We start from the raw sequence: 12,575 nt of genomic DNA, 5'->3' as shown, positions 1-12,575 counted from the left end.
CACACACCCCCCGTTTCCACTTGAATTCTCTGTGGTAGGTGGTAATCGAGGTGCTGTGTGTGTGTGTGTGTTTCTTCTTTATGGCACTTGGTACCTTGGTTACCTCTTTCCAATGTGGTGCTCAGCCTCCATCCCAGATCTTAACTGCAAGCGTTGTAATTACTTCAGCTACAGGCTGTGTCACATTGGGAGCACCTCCCGATTCAGGGGAGCATTTTCTCCTGTGAATACTGGAATTCCAGAGCCCTCGCAAGGATTCCTAAATGGCATCATAGCCCAGGAATCAAGCGCTCTTGTTCTAAATACTTTCTGGGTGAGGAATTTGCATGTTGTCAACTCTTTCCAAAGTGATTTGATGCGAGGTTAATTCTGGATTTCTGTGTTGCTCTCCACCCACACTTCATGATGCGCTTCAGAGAACAGAAAACCCCGTATTACTGTTTGGTTTCTGCTGTTGGACAATAGCTCTTTTTCTCCCGTTGGTGTGTCTGACACACGAGTCTTCAGTGACACATTCGGCTTGTGCTAACTTCCACCTAATTTCGCTGGTTCTTTGTGTATAGGTGGTCCTCATGGAGGAAATGTGATCTGTTTAGTTTTGTTTTGAAGATGAATACAACCCAATAACAGATGTGAAAAAAGTATTTGGAGAAAGCAAAGAGTGATTGGAAAGAAGGTCTCTTTGTTGATGTTCTGTTGGTGTAAAAAAAAAAAAAATCACCAGGTAGCGTGTTCCTTCAGCCTGTCACTGGGATTTCACAGTGAAGTGTAATGATTCCTAATTTGGTGTTGATGTTTTCTTTGGAAATCCTCTGTTGAATCTAGAACTGTGTTTTCTGAAGAACTTTAAGAGAGAATGTCTCAATTGTGGAGCTCCTTTGATTAGAAACTGCGTAAATCCTGGCCCTCTGTAGCTCAGTTTATATGCCTAGAGCCGGAAGAATGATCACAACTGGTCCCAGCGTCCTCATCGGGGCTTTTGGGCCTGATAAAACAGAATATTTAATGCTTTGATTGTACAAGTACCAGCACGTTCAGGTGTTTCACAGAAATGCAACGAAAGAAAAAAGGGACTGCTGTGCTCACCTTAATTGATTTGGAACAGCTGAGGAAGAGGTCTGGTATCATTCATTCAACAAGCATTGGTTGACCGGCTACTAAGGGCTAGCCAGTGTTTCAGGCATTGGGCTTAGCGAGGGGAACAGAAGCATCCGGTCCACTCTCTCAGGGAGCTGACATCGGAATGGGGGGTGAGGACAGGTAATAAATAAGCAAATAAATCAGATTTGGGTGAGTGCCAAAGAAACTAAGAGGGGTGTGATAGACCGTGATCGGGATGAAGTCAGGGAACAGCTTTCTGAGGAGGTGACACGAAGCTGCACTTTAAATAAAAAGTAGCCAGCCCTGCCAACAGGGGAGGAGCCTTCTGGGTTCTGGGACTAGGTAGCTAGGGCTGGAGTGACTTTGGTGAGTTCCAGGGCCTGGAGAGAAAAGGAGCGGGGTGGAGAGCAGGTGGGGGAGGAGATGGGGGACGAGGGGCCAGGAGAGGCAGTGATAACCAGAGCCTAGTGAGCAGAGGGGAGACTGGCAAGTAGGTCAGAGAGGCAGAGGCCTGGCTCAGAATCGGGAGTCCGATGAGAACCAGGAGAAGGAAATAGAAAGTGATGCTCCTTTGGAGCAATTCTGTGGCCTTTCCTAGAGTCCTACCCCTTACGGTTTGGTAGGTGCTGGTGGACTATTGTCACAAAAACAAATCACCCTGCTGAGGGGGAGAGAAGGCAGCTGTGGTGGCCTGGGGCTTTTCTGGCTGATAAATCTCAAACTATGCGTTCACAGTTCAGTGGGGTGTTCAGTTGAGAGGACACCTTTTTCCTTACAGGATATGGACTTACAGCCTGCTATTTAAAATTGCGTAGTGAGCACCCCGAATGTGTTCTACGATAGGAATCCATCCACCTTTGCTGCCAGCTGTGTATGAACTTAGGGTTGAAGGTTGGGCGAGCGATGATAACAGGCCCCTGTTGGTCTCTAAAGATGACCCATCAGTATCTAAGGTGGAAGCTGTTTTTTTGCAGGGAGGCAGGTTTTACGCTGCAATATTTTCACTCGTGTCTGATCTGCCTGATGACTAACAAACACTCAGCTGAGACGTGGGATGGTGCTAAAAGTTCACTGAGTGGATTACATGAGCTAAATGACCATTGTGGGCCCAATCCTATTATGTCTGCATCTTTGGGTCGACATGTCACCAAGGGATGTCACCTACTTTTGCGGAGGCATTCGTCTCCGGTAGTCGGCTACTTTGCAGCCTCATCTTGACCACACCGCCCACTTCAAAGACCCAGTCGGGACTCCTCGTTGATTTGCCCTCTTGAGCCATGTTACCGTGGGCTGAAACAGACCGAATATGCCATTTTCTTCTTTTGAACCCCCAAACTGTACGAGTGTGTTCTTGGAGTGAATTAGATCTTTGACCCAGGCAGCCGAAACACTTAAATGTTGTTTGGGCTATTTGTAGTAAAGTCAGTATTAGAAATGCTAAATAAAACCTTTTAGTTAGAATTGGGGGTAAAAATGAATCAGAAACTGAGGACTTGTCACCTGTGATAGGTTCTTGTACTTTCGTAGCCCCGGTAGGTGGATTGTCAGAACCAACTTGAATCGAGCTTCCAGGGCAGTCGTGGGGGTCGGTGAAGGGGATGAGGAGAGCCTGGTCCTGAATTACTGCATTCCAACTTGAATGCAAAAGGAGTCTTTTCGTTAGCAAGCAAGTGACCAAAGTGAGCGTCTAGGACGAGGCAAACCATAGACGCCACCTCCTATGCTGCAGAGTAACTCACAGGAATGGAGACTTGACAGTGATTCTCCGATACATACGTACTTGGCCCCGGCCGAGGCTACAGAATTTTGGACTTTGTAGCCTGATGCTGGCTTCAGATGCTCTGGCCAACGTGTAACGAAGCGTCCACTATTCATCTTCGTTTCAATGGTTTATTATAACTCAAGTATGGAAATACCCTGTAGGCTGAGATTTCATCAGCCAATTTGGAGACTGGTGGCTCTTTTCTAATTTCTGAAAGAGGGTGGATGGGTGGGAGGGGACTTGAACACAGGGAGAAACCATTGACTCCTACGTCAGCCACTGAGTGTGTCTGGGGAAAGAATCCACACATCTGAATGCATTTAGAATCTTGGAGCTGGGCTGGCCTTTGAACCTAGGGTGCCAGTGGATTCATTTCTTAAACTTGGGAGGCTTTGGGGCAAACTTCTGAAAGGTGGGCCACCGAGAAGGCCAGTTGATGTCACCTGTTCTTGGCGTTGTGAGTGTTTTGCATGGCATTAGGTGACTTAAAATTAATCTGATTTTGTTACTGTTTTAATAGACGTGCTGCACTGTGGAGTTAATTGTACCCTGGCTGCCAGGTTGTTTTGAGGTGAAGCTGTGGTAATTCAGATTGAAACAATGGTAATTAAGTGGTAACTCCTCTTTCCAGGAGCTTTTGATAACTTACAATGACCTCTTTGTGTCTGTTTACAGATGTTGACTTCCCTAGACGTTGGGACAGTGCTCTGAATGAAGCTCGTGCACTGTAGAACGGGGTGTTCGATTGAGTTAGTGTCAAATCTAGTTTCACTCGTGCGCGTGCCTGTTTTGCCTGGTAATGGAGGGTCCCTTTTCTTTTGGGGGAGCCCGGAGATTGCCGCAGCACCTGACTATTTGACTACAGAAGGATCACAAACTACAATGTAACAGATTCATTGAGTGAACTAAGGAGAGAAAACGTTTGAAAGCGCTTGCAACTCTAATTCTCTGAAGTTATGATATGTTGAAAGGAGAAAATGGGAGGGGCAAAATGCCAAAGCATCTTAAAAATGTTGCAAATGAGACCTTATTTAAATACCATACCTCAGTCTCAGGTGGTGATTAGCCTTCTTGTGGCCAAATAAACCTGCAGTGGCCCCATGCGGCCTGATTGCAGGGGGTGATGACAGGGTGCATGCTGGTGATGCCTCCTGGTGTCCTGAGGGCTTGGCCTTGCTCAGGAGCGCCCTGTCAGCCGGGCTTTGTTGTTGGAATTCAGGCCCTGACACAGCGTTGGGAAGCCTCAGCCATGTTCCCGTGTCCTGCGCTGCTGCGGGGCTCGGCCTCGGGATCTGGGGACTGGGGACGCTGCTGTCACTGCGGCCTGTCCATCCAGCCCAGGTACGATGACTGACTGAGGGTCACTGCAGAGGGGAGGACTTGGCATTTCTCTGAGATGTTTACTATTGTTTTGTAGCCGGCGCCCCAGCCTCTGCTCGTCAGGCTAGGGGGCTGTGCCGGAAAGACTTGCCCGCCTTTTGATGAGCAGATTGCTTCCGCCCTGTCAAGACAGCAGAGTTTGGTTATAGCTTTTAGCTCCAGTTGGTTGGTGAACGCGTCATTGTTGGCGTTCCGAGTTTGTTGGAGTTTAATCACACCCTTGGTGTTGGGGCTTTTGTATTCGTGGTTCTTCCTTCAAATATTTTGTCGCAAACTGCTCTTCTTTCCGAGAAGACTCCTTCTAACCGGCTTTGAATTACATACGGGGTGGCTAGGTGGCCTGGCACTAGAGAGTCGCTGCCTTTTCTCCTCGGAAGATTTCTGAGACGGACGACAGTACTTCACCCACGCATTGAGGCTTTGTCACTCTGGGGCCGTACTCTGACTAGTGCGCATGCGGTCGAGAGCCCAGGGCACAACGCTGAGTGGAATCCTTCCCGTTCCCAGTGACCTGCCCTGGAATGGGACCAGGAGAACTAGGTGCACCCACGGCAGCTTTAGAGCAGCTCTGCGGCAAGAGCTGGAATGGCCACCTTCCTGTTTTCTATGTGGAGCGAGCATGTTGTCAGGTCAGCACGTGCTTTGTGGCTACTTGGTGACTGCCCGCAGGTTGCTGCTTAGACAGGAGGGGAAGACTAGGAGTGTCACTGCAGGGAGGGTGCTGGGACTCAGGCAGCGGGCCTGGGGACGTCCAGGTCCTCAGAGGACGCAAGTCCCCCGTTGTGACGTTGCTTTCTTCTAAGTAAGTGCAATTCAGGAGTGAGGAGTGAACCAGTGAGTGCTCTGTGTCCATTTTCCAGAATGTTTCCATGGTTCTTTTTCTCCTGGTAAGTTAGTTTTTCTCTGAAATAACTAGTCACTTGTTCAGTCATTGACTCCAAACGGTCGGTTCTCGCCGATGCCTGTGGAGATGCTCTCCTTAGAGCTTTGCATGGGGGTTTCCTAACAGCGAAAGAGGAAAGTCTGAAGAGCTTTCTAGAGGCCTTTAGGTAGGTGGGTTCGGTGGTGGGGGAGGAGGACGTGGAGGGGAGCAGGCCTTCGGGATGTGGTGTGTCGTGGGCTGGGTGTATCGGGGAAGAGAAATGCCCGTCGGGGTCCAGCTGGGAACAGAAAATGCTGGCTGTGGCTCCTGCTGGGGGGAGACTGGCTGCGGGGGGGGGGGGGGGGGGAGGCCCGCGTCCAGGGAACACCGTTCACAAGGAGGGTGGGGCTGGGGGCTGTGGCGCTGACCATGGGTGCTCTCTCCTATGCCTGGAACGTGTGTCCCTGCTGGGGAGGGAGGGGTGCAGGGTTACAGGCTGCTGTGGCCACACTGGTCCTCGGGATTGACTGACTGTTCATGGCATTCGGGCCTGACTTCTGAGATCTCTGTCTGTCTTGACTTTCTGTTTGACAAATCAGAAGTTGGTAAACAAGAGGGAATGTCATGTCCCTGGGTCCGTTTGAGTTTGGGTTAAAGTACATCATGAAGCAAATACGAGGCGGTGTCTGTTGTCATTTGACAGTGTCTGCCATCCACGGGGAACAGTGACGTGTAAACTATGGCAGTAATTCATGATTCTCTCGTGCAAACTATTATAAACGTGACATAAATCACCAAACAACTAAAATTAGTGATGAAGTCAAACCATTTTTGACGGCACACTTCTACAACATTCCGTGTTCTCTTCAGTTCTTTCAAAGATATGCTTCTCCACCAGGTACTTGTGGATCTGTCCACAGGGCCGGATTTCCTGCTGGTGCTGAAAATGGTGGGCGGTGCTCAGAATTGGTGCTTGTCGGTGCTCAGAATTGGTGCTTGTCGTATATTTAGTGATTACATCCCGCAGGGAAGTGGTTTCTAAGGCATCGGTTAAGTTGGACTTAACAGGGACCTCTTTTTTTTTTTTTTTGAGGTTATTAATTATGGTATTCCAACAATTCTCTGACACCAGCCGAGTATCCAGCAGTTCAGTTCTGATACAAACTGCCTGGAGTTAGTGCAGACCCCCCAGACTAGTGACTCAGGCTCACAAGATTGCCCCACTTCAGATACCAGCCAGATGCATCAGGCAGCCCTGTGTTTTCTGCACTTCTGCCTGGCACACTACAAATTTGGGGTTCCCACAGCTCCCTCCCCAGGTTTCGATAATTTGCTAGAACATGTGACTCACAGAACCCGGGAAAGCATGGTATTTAGGATTACAGTTTCATTATAAAGGAAACAACTCAGAAACAGCCAGATGGAAGAGATGTACAGGGCGGGATACGAATTGGGGCACAGAGCTTCCGTGTCCCCTCTGGGCATGGCCGCTCCCCGGCACCTCAGTGCGCTCGCCACCCCTGACGTTCCCAAGCCTCGTTTCAGCCTCAGCTGAGATTCCCGTATGTAGGTGCTGTCGATCGAATCGTTGGCAATTGGTGACTAAGCTCCCACTACCCTCCCTGTCCCTCTCTTGTGTGGTAGGTAGAGGTGGTGCTAAGAGTTCCCACCTTCTGTTCAGCGGCCCGGTCTTTCTTTGTGGCAGCCCCTCTCTTGAAACGATCGATCAGGGTCCCCCTGAGTGACACCTTAGCATAGACTCCGGTGTGGTCCTCGTGAATAACAGGGCACCCCTATCGGTAAGGAGGTTCCCCGGGGTTTAGGAGCTCCCCCAGGAACTGGGGTCAAAGACCTCATATATGTCTCATTACATCATATTAATACTCCAGTTGTGCACCCCGTAAGTAGTAAGGGAATACGGCTACCTGAGGTTGACTTAGGCGGTCAGATAGACATTTACTGTTCGTTTGATGGAGGGGTTTTTTTTTTGGTCAAGAAAGTGCAAATTGAAGAACTTCAGATTATCACGGAGAAGTTCCTCCCTCGCTCCACATGAAACGCCATTCCCAGAACGACGTATGTTCTTGAACTTCTCAGGTGTCCCAGCTCTCAACCTCCGTGATGCAGACATCGGCTCGCTTAGGAAGAACTCAGATCTGCAGAATTCCCGTTCTCTTTCAGTGCCGTTGACAAGAGTCGGGTGTACACAGGGCGCTGGTGCAGGACATCTGTCTGCGCTTGAGTCTGAACTTGACCACCTACTTGCCACTTGACTTTGGACGAGCCACTTAACATCTCTGAGCCTTATTTCCTTCAAGTATAAAGTGACGGTAATAGCAGTGGAGAGTTGTGCAGATTCACTAAGACAGTGTATTTGAAGGCTGTGGCTGGCACAGGGCCCGGCTTAGAAATAAACGTTTAATAACATTAGCTATTAGCTGCATGCATACCTGGATTGTCAACTCCCCAGGGGCCGGGATCGTCATTTTCCCTCCTCTTATGGAGGGACGTAGGGGACAGTGTGAAACATTGCTAGGCACACAGTAGACACAGGTTTTCTACTGTGTGAAAATAGAACCTGCTCTGTGTATCTGGAAAATATAGGAGTGACTCTGTAATGGAAACTTCCAGCCTGTTTCCAGAGCCGGCCTAAAACCCAGAGATGGAAAATCTTCCCCCTGAAACCCCGTAGAACATGCATGACCTGGCGGTGGGGCGAGGGGGGCGTCGGTGGCTAGGATGCTCGTTGTTGGACAGGAAAACGGGAAACTGGTTCAGGAGGTGCTTTTATCTTTGGCAGCATGCCTTGCGGTTCAGGGAGTTGGGCAAAACCGCACGAGACTTGGGGAAGGAAACAACAGATTTATTTCAGCTGGTCCAGACAGTCTGAGAGCCGGCTGTCAGGTACCATGTTGTGTGTCGCTTCTCAAAGGGAAAAGCCCAGACCCACTGGCGAAGGTCTTACCAGCTGCTGGAGGTTCCCTGGGTGAACGCCCTCCCCCACCCCAGGCCGGGTCTCTAACCATCTCTGGGCTGAAGTCTAGGTTCTAATCTCTGCTCCACCACCACTGGCGGTGTGGCCCTGGGCAAGTTACTGCCCCTCTTGGAGTCTGTTTGCCAAACTGTCTTAAGGATTTGGGACTAGCCCCTGGTCCTCAGAGTGCCTTTGGTTCCACGCTCCGTGTTTGTGCTGCTGCCAAGAACACGCGAGTGCGTTTTTTTGTACCATCGATGGTACATGAGATGCTTTGGGGTGGCGCTTGGGTGAGTACCTTTCGTTGACTGGTTTTGTGTTTTAATGAAAACGTAACTAGCGTATCAGACCCAGGGCTTCGTGGATGGGGTTGCTTAGGATGGTGGTAAAGTATGATTTTCTTTCAGCTTTTAAGGAACACAGGAGGGGAACAGTAGTTGGGGTGGCGAACGGATTTGTGAGATCATAAAGGCTGTGCAGGAATGAAGTTTATAAGTTCTAAGATTCAGTAATTCTCATGCAGTGCCACGTCTTCTGTAGGCTGGGCAGAGTGGAGCAGGTCCCAGTTGGAGTGGATTTCAAGACTTGCCCAATGGAAGCAAATTGACCAGTTTCTATTTGTGCCTTCACGGCGAAAATACCCATGAGTAGACTGCGTAGAATTTAAAATACCACAGACGTTAGTAGTGGGGATTTACTAGTTTTCAATAATGAAAAATGAATAATATCGCTTCCTCTTTCACCTTCAGCAGTCTCCTCGCAACCCAGATTGACCTTGATTTTCCTCTCACTCTTTGGTGTTGGAACTCCCCATGGTTGGAGTTAGGGTTCTGACTTGTTCCGCTGGGGAGGCGAAACACGCCCGGGCACGCAGTCCAGGTTCCCGAAAGCCGAAACTCCGCCCCATTTGGTGACCTGGACGTTACTTCTTGCTGGTAACGGCTTTAAAGGTACACGGTGACATGTGCCCCAAAATGAAGTTAAACACTGGGGCGAGCTTTGCTTAACATTTCATTTCGCTTTCTGTCTGTCATGCTGTTCATAACTCAACTCTGTGTGTGTGTGTGTGTGTGTGTGTGTGTGTGTGTGTGTATAATCTTGAGAAGTAAAAGCAGCAGTGGTCAAAATGAAACAAACTATTGTGGGAGGTGCTTTCTTTTAAAGTGAAACCCCAGAATAAAACTGAAATCTCGATTTTGTAATAGGAGCTATGAAAGCTGCTTTCAGATGTAATCTATGGTTTCTTGAAAATTTTGTTTTAAGCCTTAATTACCTGTATTCCCTTGACATTTTCTGTGTATCTTAACACTGTCATCTTTCATTATCTACATTTGGTTGTTGGCCTGTGTTCTGCAAGTGATTTTGTTCTGTAATTACCTCAGCATAAAGGGCCATGCATTTGGTAATAAATTATTTAATGTTTCAAAGTGTAGTTTTAAAAAGTTGCTATAAAGTCGGTTCTGGGTCTATTAGCTTTCTGCACCATGCATTACCTGCTCAAGATTAGCTCAACACAGAGCAAAATGGTGACCAAGGTGTGTGTAGCCCAAGGTCTCTCTCCTCCTTCAGTTATGTAAATACAAAGTTTCTACCTGATTTCATAATGAGAAACTCTCAGAATCTTCCCAGCTGAGGTAGGACCTGGTGTTCCCAGCCATAGGCCCTCAGACTCTGTAAATTTTGGTTTTGTCATTCATGCTGCTTTGTGTCCTGAGAGAAGTGACCTGTGTCATTTGGCACATTGGGAAAGGGAAAAAGTCGACCCAAGGCTATTTTTTGCAGGTTTAAAAAAATCTGTCTTCTCACTAACGTCTGTTTCATGACATTCATTCTTCAGGCAGACCCACAAGACCTCCTTACGCAGGGTAGACGTCAGCTTCCTGAAACAGCTCAGGTTAGTTGTTATTTCTAGGTAATTGCTGGTGAGTCTGGAGAGACTCTGGAAGGGGATGGCCAGGAGTTGTGACATTTGCCCTTGGTCTGTAGACTGGGATCTGCAAAGCCAGAGTGAGGTTGTTTATTTCTTTCTCGTCTTGGGAAATTGGCTTTGGATCAATGAGTCTTGGTTAAGATCTCTTGTGGGCAGCTGAGTAGTTGGGCTTTTAAAGATGAGAACCACGTGAAAGACCGTTCTTTTCCAGTCATACAAATAATTATCTCCACGGTAGTATAATCTCTCTCGAAGTAGAAGCATTCGGGACCACACATTTAAAAAGGTAAAATGTAATTTAGAGTCAGAAGGAGAGATGTACGAACACAGTGGAGATCAGAGCCTTTCCAGGCCCCGTCTCACATGTTTCTAGCACCACTTAGTCTGGTCTTCTCATGCTGGACTAACCTTTTTTAATTCATGCAGTCTTTTCGCTTCTCAAATAAAGCCCTTTCAGGATGTCCGAAACTTGAATTTTCATTGTAACTTCAAGTGAGAAAAAAAAAAGAAATGTGTAATCGAAGACTTTAACTTTTGCCGTGAAAGCTCCCCAGGCAAAGAACTGGAGTTGCTTCATTTATCAGAGCATTTCCTTCTAAGTTCTAGCTCACAGCCATTGCTTGGCCCGGCAGAAAGAGAGAATAAAAAGTTACGCAACAGGTAAAAATCTGTCCAGTTGCCTTTTCCCCATTTGGAAGGGAACAGTGTTTCCTTCCCTCTGGGCAGTTTGGCTTAAGCTCCTCTTTCTGATTTCGACCTTTATTATTTACATGCAGTCCTTAAATTGACGCACTCACCCCCACTTCTGAGGGTCTCCAGTGTTTAGGACTTCTGGCTCAGTCCGCTTAAGCAGAAGAGCTTTTGATTACACGAGCAGCTTAACCGCACAAAACTTTTCAAAACACACTTTTAATAGTACTCAGGGTTTCGAAACAGATACAAGATATTTTCTAAGAAGCAGACTATTGTGGTTCTCCAGTTAGACATATGTGAGCAAGGAACCAGCTTCCCCAGGCGGAACGTGGATCAGTCATAGGGGACTTCCGAACCTCAAAACTAGTCCTATAATCAGCAGAAATCTGGCGTCCGCGTTCGATGCGCTCACAGTGAATTCAAGGTGAAGTGTGTGTCAGAATTTTTCTCAAGGACCCTAGGATTGGACGGGTCCATGGTGTTTCAGGAAAAAGGCAGTGGGTGTATCTATTGCGAGGTATTCCCCCCTATTAATGTGAGAGCCCGTTGCGGGTCTCTTCTTGAGGACCTTTCTGGTGTGGTAGGAAAGCCGTTTATACCTAACAGTATAAACGGCAGACATGACGACACTTAGAAGATGCAGAATCAGTGCTACGAAGTATCAGTGCGGCCGTGCAGGCGGGGAGGGGCGCAGAGGCTGGACGGCGTCAGGACAGCGGTCCGTGGGAGGGAAGCTCTGACCTGGGCTTGAAAGACCAGCCCTGGAGACAGAGGACGTGACAGCATGTGGGAAACTGCAGCGTCATGAGAGGCCGTGACGTCTCGGGGACGCCGGTTGTTCCAGGATGCCCATGCAACGTGAATGACAGGGGAGAATGACCGTCGTCGAGGCCAAATTCAGAAGGGCCTTGTGTGCCCTGTTGACTTTGGATTTGATGTTGTAGGTGAAGGAGAAACTATGAAATAATGGCATACTCACGTGCCAACACTCACGTGTGTTTTAAGAAAGGTCACTCCGGTGGCAGAGGTGTTGGAGGGAACAGTACAGAAACTGGGAGAGAACTGCAGTAGAGATGAAAGGGCCTGAACAGGAGAACTGCTGAGGGTTTAGAATTTACAGAGTTTGCCCGAACCTGAGAAAAATCGAGTGCTTGCCCACATGGGTCAGTAGGCTGAACGATACTCTCCTCCATAAGTCACTCAGAGGCCCCGGCTGATGTAGGTTCCACTTTCAGGTCCTGTCTTGGTGACTGTGGCAGGGGAAGAGATGGCTGGGATGACACGTGCCGCTTCTGCCTGGGCTTGGAAATGAGTGCCCGAAATAGGCACCTTTCCCCACCTAACTAGGAAGAGCCTGGGAAACTGGCAGCAGGTGGAATGTTTGGTGAGCTTTTCTGCCTGCACCACAGTGTAGGGATTGAGAAAGGGGCTTTGTTTCTGAGCCGATTTCCTCATCTGTAAAATAGGACGTGAGTGGTACCAACCTCTTTAGAGTAGCTGTGGGGACTAACTGTCATAATAACAGCAAAACACCCATCCCTCTGCCTGGCACACAGTGAAGATATTGCAGGGAACCTTACGTTTGAGCTTGAGATTTTCTTACTATGGGTCATATCTAATTAGTAAGTTACAACCAACGATTAAGAACCAAATTTTAAAAAAGAATCAGCATAAATTAGAGTTCATCGTAGAAGCGAGAGTAGATATTACTGCAGGAAACTTGAGTTGTACATGTATTTATATATGTGCATTTGGGTCAGGATGTAAAATGTGTTTCTCACTGAAGGTTGCAGTTGAAGTTTGAAAGACACTTCACTGATCTAGTCCAGCCTCCCCTTTAGCAAAGTGGCGGAAGGACTTATACCAAACAAAA

The 12,575-nt window shown here is 48.1% G+C and overlaps 1 protein-coding gene across 4 annotated transcripts in view; it reads left to right on the top strand.

Moving 5' to 3' along the window:
• The window catches only part of DCUN1D3 (defective in cullin neddylation 1 domain containing 3), a 41,753-nt gene that overhangs the window by 10,136 nt on the left and 19,042 nt on the right, over positions 1–12,575 (top strand). The window lies entirely within an intron of this gene.

The sequence above is a fragment of the Rhinolophus ferrumequinum genome (assembly GCF_004115265.2).
Source record: "Rhinolophus ferrumequinum isolate MPI-CBG mRhiFer1 chromosome 15 unlocalized genomic scaffold, mRhiFer1_v1.p scaffold_54_arrow_ctg1_1, whole genome shotgun sequence".
NCBI classification, from domain to species: Eukaryota; Metazoa; Chordata; class Mammalia; order Chiroptera; family Rhinolophidae; genus Rhinolophus; species Rhinolophus ferrumequinum.
The sequence above is the reverse complement of the archived record's forward strand: the minus strand, read 5'-3'. Positions and strand labels throughout refer to the sequence as shown.